Source organism: Chaetura pelagica, unplaced genomic scaffold (genome assembly GCF_000747805.2).
Source record: "Chaetura pelagica isolate M959 unplaced genomic scaffold, ChaPel_1.0 scaffold512, whole genome shotgun sequence".
Taxonomy (NCBI): domain Eukaryota; kingdom Metazoa; phylum Chordata; class Aves; order Apodiformes; family Apodidae; genus Chaetura; species Chaetura pelagica.
This window is the reverse complement of record NW_009952482.1, coordinates 1,265,532-1,282,824: the sequence shown is the minus strand read 5'-3', so window position 1 is coordinate 1,282,824 and position 17,293 is coordinate 1,265,532.

The following is a 17,293-nucleotide window of genomic DNA, read 5'->3' as shown; positions in this document are numbered from 1 at the left end:
AACATACAGGTGATGACATGATTAATGGTGGATAGCTGAAAATCAGAAAGACTATGCCTGTATTTGTAAATCAAATCTCACCAAGTTACATTTCAGACTCAACACTGCCTGTCTCCATTCTTTACACTATTAAATTGTTATTGATCCCTAGTATAGCTCAGGGCCATTTCAACTAACACTATCCAGAAATTTCCAGCTATGGTTCAAAAGTCAGCAGGGATAGACAGTTGGCATGCAACAGCTTGTATGAGAGAGGAAGATGGTTTAGCAGTGTTGATACAGGGTGTCCCAGGTCATTCAGTAACAGCACTGGGCAGCTTCAATTAACTGATGTAGCTATAGCCAGGAGATCTGTCTCTATTGTTCCGGCTGTAAGAGTTGTCCCTGGCCTCATTTCTGCTCCTGAAGGAAGTGAGCAGGAGGGGATGAATTTCTACCCCAAGTCACCACTTGAAAGTGCAGGATACTGGCATTTGTTGCAGTACCAAAATTGCTGAGATTTTACAAGGAATTAAATCAGAACCAGAAAAAAAAAAAAAATCTCATCTGAACACGCTATGAGATTATTTTCACAGTCATTTTTATTTCCTTTGGTTTACTTGGATCTCAGATCAGCTCTTGAGAACACAAAGTACTTTGGACTCCATATGAAGTCCTCAAATCAAAATCTTACTAAGATCAATTTGAACTCCCTCTTTAGGGAGTGGAGAAAAATCGAATCCAACACCAAGAAGAAGAATCACTTCATTACTTCTGGGAGAAGTGAAACACTATTAAAATAATTGCACAGAAGATAAACACAGTTCCTCACATTCTCTCTCACAGTGTATTTTTTAAGAAATATTTTATTAGGGTTAATAGTACTTTTTTGTCGAGAGCTGGGGAGAAAATAATCCTTGGCTTTCCCAAAATTGTGTTTTGCAGATTTCAGAGGATCTTTTTTAACTTCTGAACTTCCAGTGTCTCCACCTACCCCTCTTCCACATGCAGCCAAGACCTTTGAGTGTTCACTGGACAGGTATACATTACCCTGCCACATAAATACTGTCTGTTTACATTTCCCATGCTAAATATGCCTTTCTTTAGCTATTTAAAATTCATCATATAACAGTGTTTGTAGAAAGGTGCTAAATACAGAGAAGGAGAGAAAACAAAGGGAGTAAAATGCTTCAGGCAAAGTTTCCCATCATCTTCTTCTTACTGTACTTAACACCACAAAGCACAGCAAAAAATGGTCCAGAGCAAAAATATTTCTCTAACATGGTAAAGTAATACAGATCTGATTCTGGTTTTCTGACATTCACCAGTATTAGTAAAAAGAAAGTCAGGTCCTCAGCTTTCTCACAGCATGCATATGGGGACATCAACCTCATTCCCTCCCACCCCCTGATCTTGGCTGTTTTTCATGTTTACACTTCCAAGTAAGCACTCACCTATGCTGTTTTTATCAGCATCTCTGTTCTCAAGTGCCTCCATGCTGCAGGGGACAGTTTGCAGTCAAGACAGTTTTGCTCAGGAGGACACTATCTATTGTGCTGACCACCTATTTTCATCCCATTTTAAAAAGCATAGAGAACCATCTATGGAATAAGCTTTATTTTCTCAGAAGCTAGAAGTTATTACTAAGAGAAGCAAGGAAAGAGCAGAGGAAAAACTAGAATAGGTCCAGGAGGGGACACTGGAAAAAAACAAGCCCTGAGTTGCTACTGTTTTTATAGATGTAGAGGGATTGCCATTTAAATGTTGATGTTTACCAAAGTCAATAATATATTTATTAAGGAAATTGCTTGTTTGGGTGAAAACTGGAGGTTTTCCCAAAGTGATGATGTGCAAAATGGACTTTTTTTTTTTTTTTTAAATAATCATCCATTATAAACAAAAGTGAAATTGAGACCTTGACACAACGTAGTCAGAGCAATTCCCCTGCACTGCAACATTTGGAAATAACACAGGTTTTCCAACATTTGATATCTAATGTAGCTCAACTTCCCACTTGCACTCCTAAATGAGCTGCAGCCACTGCTCTAGGTAACGCCAGTAAAACAGGTTGTGTTGCACGATAATCTGAGGGGAGTGACTTCAGCTCCATTTTACGGCTCTAGAGCAGATTATCTTCCAAGTCTTCACTGCAGTGCCTGATTATACCTGACCGAAATATAAAAAACCTCACTAAGTGCTTGCCAGGAACTGTGATCACGTAGAAAATTCTAATTTCTGTGGGGTTTTTCATCCACAGAAAGGAATCACACCATTTTAGTGGGGGGGGGGAAGAAGCTTCTGTAAGAAAATTTACCAGTGTTTGTTTGTTTTGAAACAGGCAGACTTTATCAGTTCTGCCTCAGAAATATCTCTGCTAGAGACAAATTCTTTAGCAACCAGAAGATAGAATACAGAGAAAATTAAATTACTATTGCATAAATGTCTTTTTCCTGTTACTGAGATGGAAGCTGTTCCCACTGGTATTTTGTTAAAATTTTTTCCCCAGCTAGTTAGGTGGAGAATCATCTTGGATCTTTTGTCTGTTTGTGAGAGTCCCTGAATTTGATATAGGAATGCACACTGGTGCACCTCATAGAAAAGGTTATGGTCAAGGGTATTTAAATGCTAGCTACATATCACATGATTTTCAAGCACTTGAACAGCAGGTTAAATATAATTAGGCTTTGGGAAAGAAAGAATTTTCTGCAGCTGTTCTTCTATGATGTCATTATTTCTCATAGTTTCCAGTTCAGCTTGTTACCTTATGGGGCGTGATCAGGAAAGATCTGTTCTTCATGGTCAAGGAAACAGTCATGAGCAGCTGGCATATTTTATGACCATTCTTATTGCAGGGTCATACCATAATTTGTGTGAATTGCCATCATAGATGAAAACTTTCTCTTGTCAGTGTAAGTTGATGGATGTTTTGTCTTTAACCTGTAATAGTCTATATAAGGACTGAATGTTTTTGTCCTATTTTGAAAAGTAAAAAGAGATAGTGGGGAGATCATCAGTTTCAATAAATTAAACCAAATTAAAATGGGGAATAAGAAAATATTTTATGAAAAACAGAATGGCAACTATATTTCCAAAGGAATCTAACATATATGACAGGGTCCTATTCCTCTTTTCTTACACGAGCTTGCCTGCTGTCCTGCTTTCACCTCCTTTATAAATATGGTTACCTTCACTCAGCCCTACGCTCTTGCCCCTCCAAATTCCAGGCTCTCTCCCAGCTCTCCTAAATGTAGCAACTATTGCCTTTTCTCTTCCAAACAAATCCTTGCAGCCCAAACCACAGAAACCGTGTCCATCCCCACTTTATGCATCCCAGTTGCACTGCAACCTCCCAGAGGATTTCCTGGCACCTTGCCTCACCCAGACCTCAATATCTTCTCACTTAGAATCATAGAATCATTAAGGTTGGAAGGGATCTCAAAGATCATCAAGTTCCAAGCCCCCTGCCATGAGCAGGGAACCCCACCACTAGATCAGGTTGCACAAAACCTCATCTAACCTGGGCTTAAAAACCTCCAGGGATGGGGCATCAACAACCTCCCTGGACAACCCATTCCAGTTCCTCACCACCCTTAGAGTGAAGAATTTCTTCCTAATATCTAACCTAAATCTCCCTACTCTCAGTTTAAAACCATTACCACTTCTCCTATCACTACCTTCTCTGGTGAAAAGTCCCTCCTCAGCTTTCCTGTAGCCCCCTCAGGTACTGGAAGGCCACTATAAGGTCTCCCCAGAGCCTTCTCTTCTCCAAGCTGAACAGCCCCAACTCTCTCAGCCTGTCTTCACAGCAGAGGTGCTCCAGCCCTTTGATCATCTTCGTGGCCCTTCTCTGGACCCTCTGGTCTATATCTTTCTTGTGCTGAGGGCCCCAGAGCTGTACACGGCACTCCAGGTGGGGTCTGACCAGAGCAGAGCAGAGGGGCAGAATCACCTCCCTGGCCCTGCTGGCCACACTTCTGATACAGCCCAGGATGCAGTTGCTCTCTGGGCTTCAGCACACACTGGCGGCTCATGTCTAGCTTCTCATCAACTACCACCACCAAGTCCTTCTCCTCAGGACTGCTCTCCAGCCATTCTCCCCCCAGCCTGTATTTGTGCCTGGGGTTGTGCCGATCCAGGTGCAGGACCCTGCACTTGGTCTTGTTGAACTTCATGAGGTTGGTATTGGCCCACCTCTCCAGCCTGTCAAGGTCCCTCTGAATGGCCTCCCTTCCCTCTTGGGTGTCAGCCACTCCACACAGCTTAATATCATCAGCAGATTTGTTGAGGATACACTCAATCCCACTGTCCATGTCTCCAACAAAGATGTTAAACAGCACTGGTCCCAGTACTGACCCCTGAGGAACATCATTCATCACCTGCCTTCATTTGGACACTGAGCCATTGACCACAACTCTCTGGGTGCAGCCATCCAGCCAATCTCTTATCCACCAAGTGGTCCATCTGTCAAATGTTAGCCAGTTCCCTCCATATCGACCCAGATTATCCCAAAGACGACTCCTTTCCAGGGATCACTGGGTCTTAGCCTTTCCTGCTTCCATTTCTGTTGTCCCTGGCTACAACAACATCCCTGAACAGAACTGTGTGCCCCTGCTGCCACCACCCTACCCCTGCACTGTCCCTCACTCCCCCTACCTTGCCCTTGCACTGCTGGGGTTGTACACTCTCTCCTAACTTGAACATATTAAATACAAGTGGTACTCACAATTATTTTAACAAGTTTTATAATTTAATATACTTTAAATTATTATCTTCCAAGCTATGTCATCTAAATTCCTGAAGTGGCAGAGAGATAAAACATTATGAGAAAAACAACTGGCCATGCATCAGCACACCCCAGCTAGCATGTGCTCCTTCTATTTTTCTTGTTTGATGAAGGTTGATGGACTGTAGCCCTGTTGTATACAGGTGAAAATTGTATCTCTTTGGTTGATAACCCTAATAAATGTGTCAAACACTATAACTTGTATTAATGTGCTAAGGAAAGACTTCCATAACCATCACAAGACAATGAAGACATTGTGATCTCAGTTAAATCTATTCTAGGAAGATATAATGAGCCAAATTAATCTAAACTAAAAAATGTGAAGGCTATGTGTCTTGAGAGTTTGAAAAATGTTATGTCCTGTGAGCAATGTCCAGACAATCTAACACAATGAATTTTGAATAGTATTTAGATGCCAAGAAAAGGCAGGCAGCTATACTTCAAAATGTAAAATACAAAATTACAGATTTCTTTAAATTCTAGAACAATAAGATAAACGAGAGGAAAGGAATGAAAGGGGAAGTAATCAATTTATTATATCCTTATGATATAAGGCTTTGTGTGCAGTTTTTCTGCTTTTACCTATGTTTTCTGGGAGTTGCATATTTTTCATTTTTCCTAAACAATACAGATGTCAGTGCCACATGGACCAATAGTTGCCATGTCCTACTGCTGCCCTACAAATATGCTACCATACTGCTGCCTTCTCCTCATCTAATGCTCACAATGTGTCACAGATGGGAGCAGAAGATCTTAAAGATCACTTAAATACTCATTGACAAAGATACCTGGAAGAGGTACTTTTAATACAGATTTATGAAAGCGTAACTTAACAGAATTCAATGGCAAGGTTCAATCTTATTACTCACTATGTGGGAGAGATGTGTAGGAGTTGGAATTGGATTGGAGCAACTTACACAGGGATATGGGAAAAGTATTTATACAGGGATAGGAGAGACAGAGTCAGGATCAGGTTGGAGTGATTTATACAATGATCAGGGAAAAGAATGAGGAAGATCTTCCCATTGAGTCATGAGGTTCAGAGTGGACTCTCTTGCTTTCTAAATGTCCTCTCAGAGAGGAATGTAAGTGCAGCTGAATCCTCTCCTAGTCCCAGACTTTGTCAACAGTTTACAGCTAAAGGGTTTAGGCATAGGGATTTCATGTAGAGTTTAATATGTAATTATGGTTGATATAGAAGTAAGTTAAGGTTGATTGACACTATTATAATGAATCACAAAATCAGATTATATGACTTCTAGCAATACTTAATCAACCATCAACAGTTTGTTGTAATAAAATTATTATTATTGTCATCACTATTATGATATTATAATAAATTCAATTAAAAATATAACAAGGTTTCTGAACTAAATTGTGTGTCTGCACATACACATATATAGATTTAGAGGCTAACCTATGTTAAAATGTTAAATTTTGCTGCCTAAAGATGAAAAAAGTTGCAATGAAATATACTGCTGATTCACCCACGGGATCAAATTATAGTAAATTAATATAATCTGACCTTTTTGCTGTATGCATGAGAAACAGATGACTGCTTATTCTTTCCCATCAGATAGGTGGTGTCTCCTTTGTGAAACACCAGGTAGCAGCTTAGTGCAACCCTGGAGGAGAGTTCCAAAGTCCTTTCAGGACTAACATTTATAGGGTTTCAAGATAATTTACTTTGGTAAATAAATTTCCATGATGGCCATGATTCGAATTAGGTCACCTATGGCAACTTTCAGATCTGGGCAGGAGGGGTCTCAGGTATGTTTTGCAAACAACAGAGTTCCAGGCATGGTTAGGGAGTGTCTGATTGCCCCAAATAGCTGTATTAGCACTAGAAGTAGAAGGTACCAAATTATTTCAACTCACTGCTCCAGGAGGCAAGGTCAGAAGTGCCTGATTGTCTCAGCCTACTGCACTTGCCATTGAAACAAGAAAAGATGTTGGGTCCGCTGCACTTGTAACTAAAGCAAGAATGATGTTGCCTGGTGCTGCTGTTGCAGCAGAGCTCTGCAAACAGGGGCAATGCTCCACCACACCCTTGCAAGTAAACATGTCTCTCCTCTTGCTACCTCCTGCTTGATCCCCAGTGCTGGCTCACCCATACACTTGCTGAAGCCAGCAAGTAAATTACCTAAGCTAAAAGTAACTGTGGCTACAAAGGTAGCTGATGACTAACACAGTACTGCAAAGATACTATGGAAACTATCATTATCTTAGCAGAGGAGAGCTTGGCCTCTTTACAGTTCACAAAAATGGCAGGTCATAACCATTCTGAAAAAGGACAAAAACTCAAGATGGTTGCATTAGTTCATGAAAATATATTCTGAATACAAACACCATTAACCCAACAGAAATAAAATAAGCCTTGGTAATTCTGTACAAGCTAATGTAATTCTGTACTAGTTAAGCCAGCCAGAAGTATTCTGAGAAGGATTCATATTCTCATAAATTAATTGTTACTTTCTAGGAAAAGTACTCTAAATATAACAAAAATATCTCAACGAAGTTTTTCAGTGCCTTCATAAACCTGTAAAATAACAATGCAAATGCACAAGCATTTTTTATTTTTCTGGTTAAGTGTATCACAGAATGCAGGTGTGTAAGAGTGGAATTACATTCCCAGGAATAAATCTCTGGAACCACCACTTAATCTACTCACTTAGGTCATATGGTATCCATTACAGCAGCATTTGAACACCTTCCAGCTACTTATAATACAAGTAACAGTATCTGTCTCCTTTGCCTTATTAGGATTGCATTCATATTCTTTCCATGCTAGTAGATTAGATGGTTTGCATATCTGGTACCTGTATATATATCACAGCTTGTCCAGCATCTCTGGGAACAACATAAAGTAAGTATAATAAGAAATAACAGAAGTGAAGTAACAGCTGGTTTATCTGGTAATATTGTATGTATACACAAGCCTGGAAAATTCAACAATATTGCATTTGCTTTTGAAATCAAGCATTATCTATCACACCAACATTTCTCTCATTTTGTAGATACAGATTATCATCGCTACTCCTGAAGATTTCTTGTCACACTGGTTCAAGTCCATGTGTATCTCATTTAGGATAAACCTTCCATGAAATACTGGCAGTGAGATTTTTCTTTTGACAGTCATTTAATAAAAAGCACTTCATTACTTATTCTATAGGAGCCTCTCTGGAAATAGCAAGCTCTCTACTAAGAGCAAGATGCTTCAGTTGTAAATCATAGGATACCAAGCTGGGAATATAAAACTTGCGAAGAACATTTAAATTAACAGAGAATGGATGAACAATTCATAATTAATTATTTGGGAATGAATGCCACCTCCATTTGTCATCACATGTTTGCAGAGGGAGTGCATGCCCTTGTATGCCTTCTACCATTTTTACAGTCATTACAGAGCACTGGCCCAATCCATTCCAGTATGACTTATGTAGCCAGGTCACCAGTCATTCGCTGACTTTCCCCACAAAAACTGTACAAACTTTAGTGTCAGTAATAAACTAAATGCTCATCTTTACGGATAAAAGAACCAAGACTTTCAAAGATTGTGCCCATTACTTCAGTGTGACTTGCTGGAAATGGTTATGTGATGATTTGTTGAAAGGTATGTACAATTTAAAAACAGCTTCATATTTTTAATTCCCTGTGTTTAATTTGTGAAGACTGCAATTTCACTTCATACACAGAACTTGTCTTCCCTTCTATTGGTTGTTTTATCTCATTATGTTTATTTTGTACTGAAATTCCCAAGACTGGTGCTTCAGGGCTAACAGCTGAGTAGTGATGCCATCTTTCTGCCAGCATGTGTCATATAACCTGTTATGGAGACATCCAGTAGCTATTCACTGCTAACTCACACATGCAGCATCACACATACTTCTGGCCATGTGGTGGGGCATCAGGACTTCTAAGTGATTTCATACACATATCTCAGACCACAGCAAGAAGGTCCTGAGTATGTCAGCTGCGATAAACACATTTCACCTGCAGTCTTTTGAAGGAAAAGCCCACTGAGTCTTCAGGAGGGAGAATGGCAGGGAAGAGGCTGTAAGCTCCCAGAACAATTCATCGAGCCCACTTCAGGCTGTTTCTCCATCTCCAGGGTACCCCCGGGAAAGAAGGAATCAGGATGCAGTCCACAGACAGGCTGAGCTCTTCTAGTCATAAAATTTTTGTCATCCTCTGTTCATATAGAAGTTTTATGGGACAAAATGTTCATGATCACGCTAGCCAGCTGCTTTCCTAGACCTAAATTTCAAGAGAGAAATCAAGAAGCAAAGAACTTTTTTGTGGGGTTCAGGATCATCTGAGAAAGTCAATAAAAGGTTTAATTGACACTGAGTACTTCAGTCTGAGCAGAGAAGCAGAAGTTGAGTCCAGGAAAGGAGGCAGAAAGGTGGCTACATGCCAGAGCAGAGACCCCAGAAGGAGAGGAGATACTACTGCTGCAGGAAGAGAATTCTAGGTACCCCAAGCCCAGTTCCAGAGCAAGGAGAAAACTGGAGGACAGGTATATGTTAAGACATTCTGGTTCTGATTTCTTGTACAAGGCAAGGCAATGCAAGGAGTTGTCATTTTCTGGAATGGTTACCAAAACTGAATCCATACATAGTCAGAGCTCTGAGAAAGAATGCAAGCAAGGGTCACCAAGGGAGCACTATTGTTCCTGGTTACTCCAGGCTTCTAGGTATTAAAGTCCTCCTTCTGAGAAAGATGCCCAGCATCCACTTGGAAGTTTATCAAATAGACCAAGGAAAATATATCAGAATTATTCAAGTGGCAGAAAATTTAAAAACACACAGGATCAATAGGAGCCAACCCAAAAGCATGACATGTATCCAGCTTCTTTAAACAGCTTGACTCAAGGTTCACATCTTTGCATCCTCTAGGATTCTCAGAATTTAGCTGGGACTTCAAGTCACATTGTCTCAGTCAAATGCAACCCAGATAATGAGACCCAGAAGCAGTAATTACTGAATTCTCAAAGAAAAATGTTTGCTTTCAGTGTTATAAAACTAGTTTCTGTACAAAATAATTTTATTTAGATTTACCAAAAACATTTGTAAAGACTCCAACACTATGCTGTATCAATGTTTCATATATCCTGAGGTTCTCAGTCAGCTTTTATTCAGTTTGAAACCAGGACTGACAACAGAAAATGAAGTGAAGCCTTTAGGATTTAATACTCAGTGGGAATGTGTCTCCCAAACTAGTAGCATCTACTTGTTGCATGTAGGTGATTCCTTTGGGCTTGCACGCAGATAGGCTCTCTTGGACAAGCTCTTTTTTCTGATTTGGTAATTTTCAGTGGAGGAAATCTAAGGGATATATCCATCAGAGTTTCTGGACTGCTGTATGCGAGGAGGCTCCTGAGGTTTTGTTGCACAACCTAACTCAGCCCACTGTACAACTAGACAGGCCTGCTGGAGAAGCAGTGCATTTGCTGCAGAATAAATCTCACATGTCCAAGCTTCCTTGGTTTTCCTATACTTAAGTAAAGAGTGGTACACCCATAAACAGCAGATCTGAGCTTTATAGCAGAGGCCTTGCTGTGCATTCATCATGCAATGCATAACCACAAGCTTCTGTCCAAGACTCAGATTTCACCTCTCCGGCCCAGAAGCAGGAATCAGCTTCCCATAGATAGCCAATAGTCAGGTCCTGTGAGGGAGAGCTGAGAATATACTGAAGGCAAGGACAACATGACTCACTTCCATCATTCTTCACACAAATTTACTAGAGGAAAGTTGTTTTCCTTCCTATGCCTCCATCCCTAGGGGAGCCCCAATGTGGTGGGTTCCCAGGCACTTCTGTGCAAGCAAACTACACTGAGAGCAATATCAAATGTTTCTATGAAACTTCAATCCAGGAGAGTACTCTCTTTGAAATACCATAATAGAGGCAATTATACAGAGAAATTGAGTCAAATTCATGATTAGACAAATAGAAGAAAACATACTGTTCATGCACAAAGTATTAAAAAATGATGAATCTACCTAATTTTTTGTTTCATTGTTACTCATTCCTGCCACAACAAACATCCTATTTATTCCCCCAAAATTTAAAGTCATTTTGCCTGTTGTTTTTTTTTTCTCTAAGGTGGCCAAAATATTTGGATCTGGAGCACTGCGATATCTCTGGCAAAGCCTGCAGAATAGCTTGCCAAATAATGCCTGTGGACACATGCAAAAGCTGGAATGAAAAACAAAATGTTGATGCTGGCCTATAAACAGGAGTCAGGTTTTCAAGGTCAATGAGAGGTAAGTGGTTTGCTTGTTCTCCTGAAGGTAAATATTAAGCATCTGAGGCTTAGAAGGGTATTAAACCCAGATGTCTCATTTTCTAAGGAAGTGATGTATTTAACAAGCTATTCTATAATCAGAGGGAGCAAATTAATAATTATTTTCCATTGCCACCTAAAAGAGGGAGACATGCATTGCTTTTTGAGAGAACAGCTCAGGTCTCCACATGATAGTTTCTCTACATTCTTCTTGCCTTCCTTTAAATATATGGCAGAAGGACTCAAGCTTTTATCTAGGTTTGGTCTAAGGTCAGTGGAGGCAGCCATTTCCAGACTGCTTAACTTAGATGGTAGGTAGGAACTGTGTCTCCATGCAGGTCTTCACGACTATAACGGAAGTACACGCACCTGAGCTGGAAGCTCTGTGTTGGTAGAATGAACACAGGTACCAATACAAAGGTTTTTCTGGAGCACTCAATTCTCTTCCTGGGCTGAACAGAACAGAAAACCTCAGGCTTGACTTTCAGCTTTGGATCCCAACTTGTGGATTAAGCATCGCATGAATGATGCACTCATGTCCTCTACCACATCTGTCTTTTTTACCCTCTCCTTCCTGTTAGTCAACTCAAGCCAGTTTCAGATTTCACAGATCTAATATGACCTCTGAGGAACTACCCTGGAAAAACTCTGCAACTCTGATACTAAAGAGCCACCACATAGCTCCATGACTACAGGAGACTAATGAGCAGTTCAGATGTGGCTCTTCCATCAAAGCTCTACCTCTCAAGGTCATGCTGGCCTGACAGCCGATGAGTCAGCTAAATCCATGGTTGCTCAAAGAGGCTGCCGAGATTGACTTTGCTGGATTGCACTACACCTGGGCAGCTAGCTCAAGAGCCACTGCCATCTCCTGTCCTTGTGTCTAGAACTTTCTGCAGCTTTTGAAGTGGTGTAACAGGTATCTTGTCCTTCTAAGTCCTATGGATGTTCAGCAATGCACTTGCAGGCTCAGGCAGCCTCCCGTTACTTGGAGCAGGTCAACATGTGTACACACCTAATCCATAGTTCTCACTGCTGCTCAGTGCACTTCTAGTCTCAGTCCAAAGCCTCTGTGACTAAAGCCTTTTATAGCAGAAAACACTGAGAAAGCCTTTTGCCTCCTCAGAGCCCTCTTGTTGCAGGAAGATCGGTCCGCATGCTGTGGTCTGTCTCAGGATCTAAGTGCAGCTGTGTGTATCATTATTATCACCTTCTGTACTGAGCACACACATTCCACTCATGGAAAGTCAAAAGGTCATGGAAACGCCATCAGTGAACTGGTATCCAATAACAATTCAAAGTGAGAGCAAGCTATGGCTCACAAAGAGCCACCATTAATAGTTGTGGATACAAGAAGTAGGTACAAGAAATAATCAAAGAAAGGAAGAAAAGAGGAAAGATGATGGAGGGCAATGCTAATGAATCAAACAGCTACAAGGCTTGACAAAGTACTTAGCTGAGTGATTTTAATTGAATTCAAAGTGCAATTCAGCACTTCCGTGACTAACCTCTGGTCAATTGAAGGCTGATTTTCAAGGTTATGAATAGGTTAACTGTGCACAATAACAAACTAACCTGACCCAAGCCATGGGATTTGCTCAAACTCTTTCCACATATATGTCTACTAATTTATGTGGAATCTGCACACCCAAACCTCTTAGGCAATTCATGATATTTCAAGGATCAATGAAGAAATTCAGAGTACAAATAAAACCAACTAAATCCAAACATTACAAATAAAAACAACTAAATCTAAACATTCTTTTAGGAAGCCATGTTTGTAAAAGCAGGAAAAAAGAAGCAACCAAAAAACAACTATATTAAAATGCTCACTATTATCAAGTCATTACTGGTCATAAATTATTTGCAAAGTCTTACAACGCTAACATACAACTGGATGGATTAAATACTAGTTTGGGACATCAACTACGATATTATGAGTTTTATCAATTCCAATAACCAGGAGGGTTATTTCAGTATACCTATGTGTGCATCCCACATGCTTTTGGGAATCCTGGGGCTTAGCGATGTTATGGAAGGGAAGTGGAAGGGAAATAATGAAGCCAGCTAAACCACTAATTTAACTCACATGCTCTTTGATTCAACACACTTTCTTGGGACCACATTCATGCATGAGGACCTCAAACCAAAGACACACATTGTACAGAGCAGCATTTCAGCCAGGGGAATTGCTGATAAGGTGGAAGCTATTCAGCCTAGACAGAACAAGCACAGGATTTATCAGAAGACCTGGTCCCATCCCTCACCACTGTGGTCACAGCCATTTGGCCTCACATTTCTTCCCTGATCTGATGAAGGACCAGATTCTTCAGGAAAGGAATCAAAACCTGGTCCACCCCTTCTGATGTCTTTGCAGTCTTCATTCCTACTGTGACCTCTTCAAATGTTAAGAGCTCCTTGCATGCATTTAAAGCACATCTGACATTAGTAATGAGTTTTCTGAAATAAAAATAACTGGTGACAAATGTGGAACAATCCCACTTTTTTCTATCCAAGGGAAACAACACACTGTCATCCATATTTCCTAATTAAAAACGTCAAATACTGTTGCTGTATAATAATGCCAAAATCAACAAAGACACACAAAATAAATCCAATTACTAAAGACCAACAGAATAAAATTAAAAGACAAGATGAAAATGTATCATTATAGTGTTTTATTGTGTGCGTATACTACAAACAATTACCACATAAAATTCTGATCTAAATCCTCATAAGCTGCTATGCCAAATGTTCCAGTGTTACACTTCTAGAAATGGAAATTTAAGAATTAGCTGAGCGTTCAGTCCTTTTTTGCTTTTCAGACTCTGGAAATCTGGACAGCACACGGTCCCTTTGTTAGCTTTCATAGAAAAGAGAAATTTTGCGTCATCTGAAAGATAAGAGAAGACAGCCTACTTTAGCACGCCAGAAGGATACGAGTCAGGTCTAGCTGACAGATCCTTAACTCCTCCAGAGCTACGAGTTCAGGCTCCCCAGTACCACTGTGTCACAAAAGGGTTGTGCTTTATCATTTACAATGCTGCCATCTATTGGCTTTTATCTTTTATAACCTGTGTTGCCACGTTTTCCCTTATCAACTTTCTACAATTTTACCATTTTTAAGATGGGATTTATCTGCCTAAACACACACACTTGCAACAAAAGGGCCTCATGAGAAGTGCCTCAAGCTTCCTTGAAAGTCCGTGGAAGCAACTAATGCTTCTGGGGTGTGATTCATTTCACCCCAAAGTAGATAACCAACATGCATCAGACAAATAGCACCTAAAAAGCACAAGTGCACTTTGCTCATGGCTCTGATGGGATCTGAAGAGTGAGTAGCTCAAGTGCAGGGATGCCCGTCACACTGCAAGTATAGAAAGACAGCAAAAGGAATACTACCTCCTTACCCAGTGGGGAAAGTCTTCAGAGGTGCTGTTGAGTTTTATTTCATTAATTTGTATCCATGCACAATAAGGCCACAGATACTACAGAAGAAAGTTATTAACTACATCTAACTTTGGATAAGAGTGGTGACATGTGGTCCAGACATCCAGCTCCACTTCGTAACTTCTTTGGCAGTACAATTGTCTTCAAGGTTTTCCTACCTCTCGCCCCACTCTGCCTCTGGTAGCCTGTCCCTTTCAAAGTAAGAGAAGTCTCACATGTAATTTCCTGCACACAAATATATGCACAACCCAGAAAGGGGCATCAGTCTTCTCCTATATATTCTATGAATTGTAGAGTTAGATTATATGAGAGCTAGACCTAAGTAGGATTTGTTTTAATTCATAAACAGAATTTGCATAATGGTTGAAAATCTTCCACAAATAATGTAATATCAAATATTATTTTGTCTTTCCAAAGAACAAGCAGAGTCAATCATTTCAATGCTTTGGCCAGTCAATAACTAGTCCACAGTTCTGCAGCCGGCTTATTTTTGGTTACGCTTCCCTCAGTAGAGCAACATTACAATAACCCAATCTCTGCAAAATCTACACACAAACTCACACAAGTTTAACAGAATCACACATTTGACTGTGACAAGTGGATAGTCCTTGAATGGTGGCCCAAGAAAAATAGGATACTACTGAAGTTCCAGCTTCCTATCATCATCCCCCTGTGCTGGAAACTAGCATCCTTTCAGACCTTATGCCTAGTATGCACTTTTCAGCTTTTCACCTTTCTTCCAAGTTATTCCGTCTCCTCTGATGAAAGATAGACTTTAAATACATGAAAGATCTACACTGGCTTCCAAGAAAAAGACAGTTCTTAACAGCAAAAGATATTTTGTGAAGCGAAAGATTCAGAAGTGATCCAGTGACAGTGACAAGGTGAAACAAGAGGAAAGAAATCAGCCCTTAACAGGCAGAGAGTATGGATCTTGCTTACCACAAAATACACATAATCAGACCATTATTTAACATGATTAAATCAGTGTGTCTTGATGCCTTTCTACCATACAAAGTGCATCAGTTCAGCAGTAATGCATATCTTTGTTTTACATAAATGTAACATAAGAATCACTTCATCAAGTCCAACCAAAGTTCTATCCAGCCCATTAAACCTTTTCTGAGAGTGGCCAATGTTAAGAGTCCTCACGAATGAACAGGGCATGCACACAACACCTCTTCCTTAGCACACTGCAACTTCCTAAGCCAGAACCGTATCTTGATGACTAACAAGTATTGCTTGTATGATTTGCCTCATACCTTTTTTTAACCTACTGACTCTTTTGAGTTAACCAAGATACTCTGCTGTCTGCAACTTTCAGACATCAGTCTGCCATGTGCAAAGGCAAGTGCCAAGGCGTGAGCGTATCTGCTCACACGCAGAGCAGAGGAGAGCAAGAACATCTGGAAGTGTCTTTTGAGCACATTGGGTGTTCATGAGAACAAGCAGGCTGGCGTTTGCATGATACACCTCTTCTGCCTTGGAGACAGAGAGGCTGTCTATTAATTTCTCAGTCACACACAGGGAGATCACAACACACTTGTGCTGGGGCTGAACAGGACCACAGTCAAAGTCCACTGTAGTATCTCGATCCCTCAGCTCTACACAGATGCCTGACTCCCATACAGTGACAGAGCAGCTGGAGAAAAAGTATGCTATTGAGATGGTATAGAATATGCTGCTGTTAATTCTTATAATTAAACTCTTGCATGTATTATCCAAGTGCTGCTAATGAAAAAATGTGTGATGACCAACAACTGTAGTGCCACGCAGCGTGGTAGGAAGGTGAATCAAATCCAGCACGTGCATAGAAATTGTTTCAGATCTGTCCAAAGTAAGTATCATTTATTGGACAATTCAAAGTGACAGGTGTGTGAAACAGTCCATTGTTGCTGTTGCAGGAGCCATAAACAGAATCAGAAGCTCTTACAAAGGGAAAATGTACCGGGTAAAAGATACACCAGCAGAAAAATGAGGTGGTTCCCATCTTCACCTATTGTACCTCATTGCTGTCTGTTCTGATTTAAACATCCAAAAGATCTGGCTGGTAAGTAATGGTTGGATTCTTTTGTTTTGGGTTTTTTGGCAGCTGTATTCCTCGTAGAGAAACTTGGATAAATTCCTACGATAGCATGTTGAGAAAAGCATTGGAGGATCTTTCTCACCTCGAGTGTTTGTAGAGCAAGTGACAAAGCAGAGATTGAGCAGCAGCAGCAGATCTGGAAGGCCACAAAATATTTCCCCAAGACTTCTGAAAGGAACCCAAATTTTAATTAATCCTGAATTATCCTTGAACTTCAGTATCAACAAGTCGCATCAGCGCAGCTTCTCAGCACAAAAGCACAGCACAGCTAACCTGAGAACTGTACTAAAAGGGGTTCCTGTAAACACCTGAACATTTTAAGAACTATTACCTCTGATGCACATACCAGGCAAATAAGTAGGAATTATTTCCAGGAATTAATTCAGGAGATACGTGGGAGATAAGTGCACAGATTCGCTATGTGAAGGAGACTCTATGCCTGGGTTTTAAAGTGAAATCATGTTTCACCATGAGTTGTTTGTTTTTTTTTTAATTCAAGCAGGTAACACAGGGAAACCGTCCCAATATTGAGACAGGGCAGCAAGCTCACCAGGAAACTAAAAACTGTGACTGAAACACGAGTTTCTCGTACTGCAAGTATCGAAGAAAACACAGAACAACATCACAGCGCCAGGTAACAGCAAACAGCAGTGACACGCGTAGGGAGGCGGGAGCGCGGGGCCGGTGCTGCCCGGGGCCGAGCAGC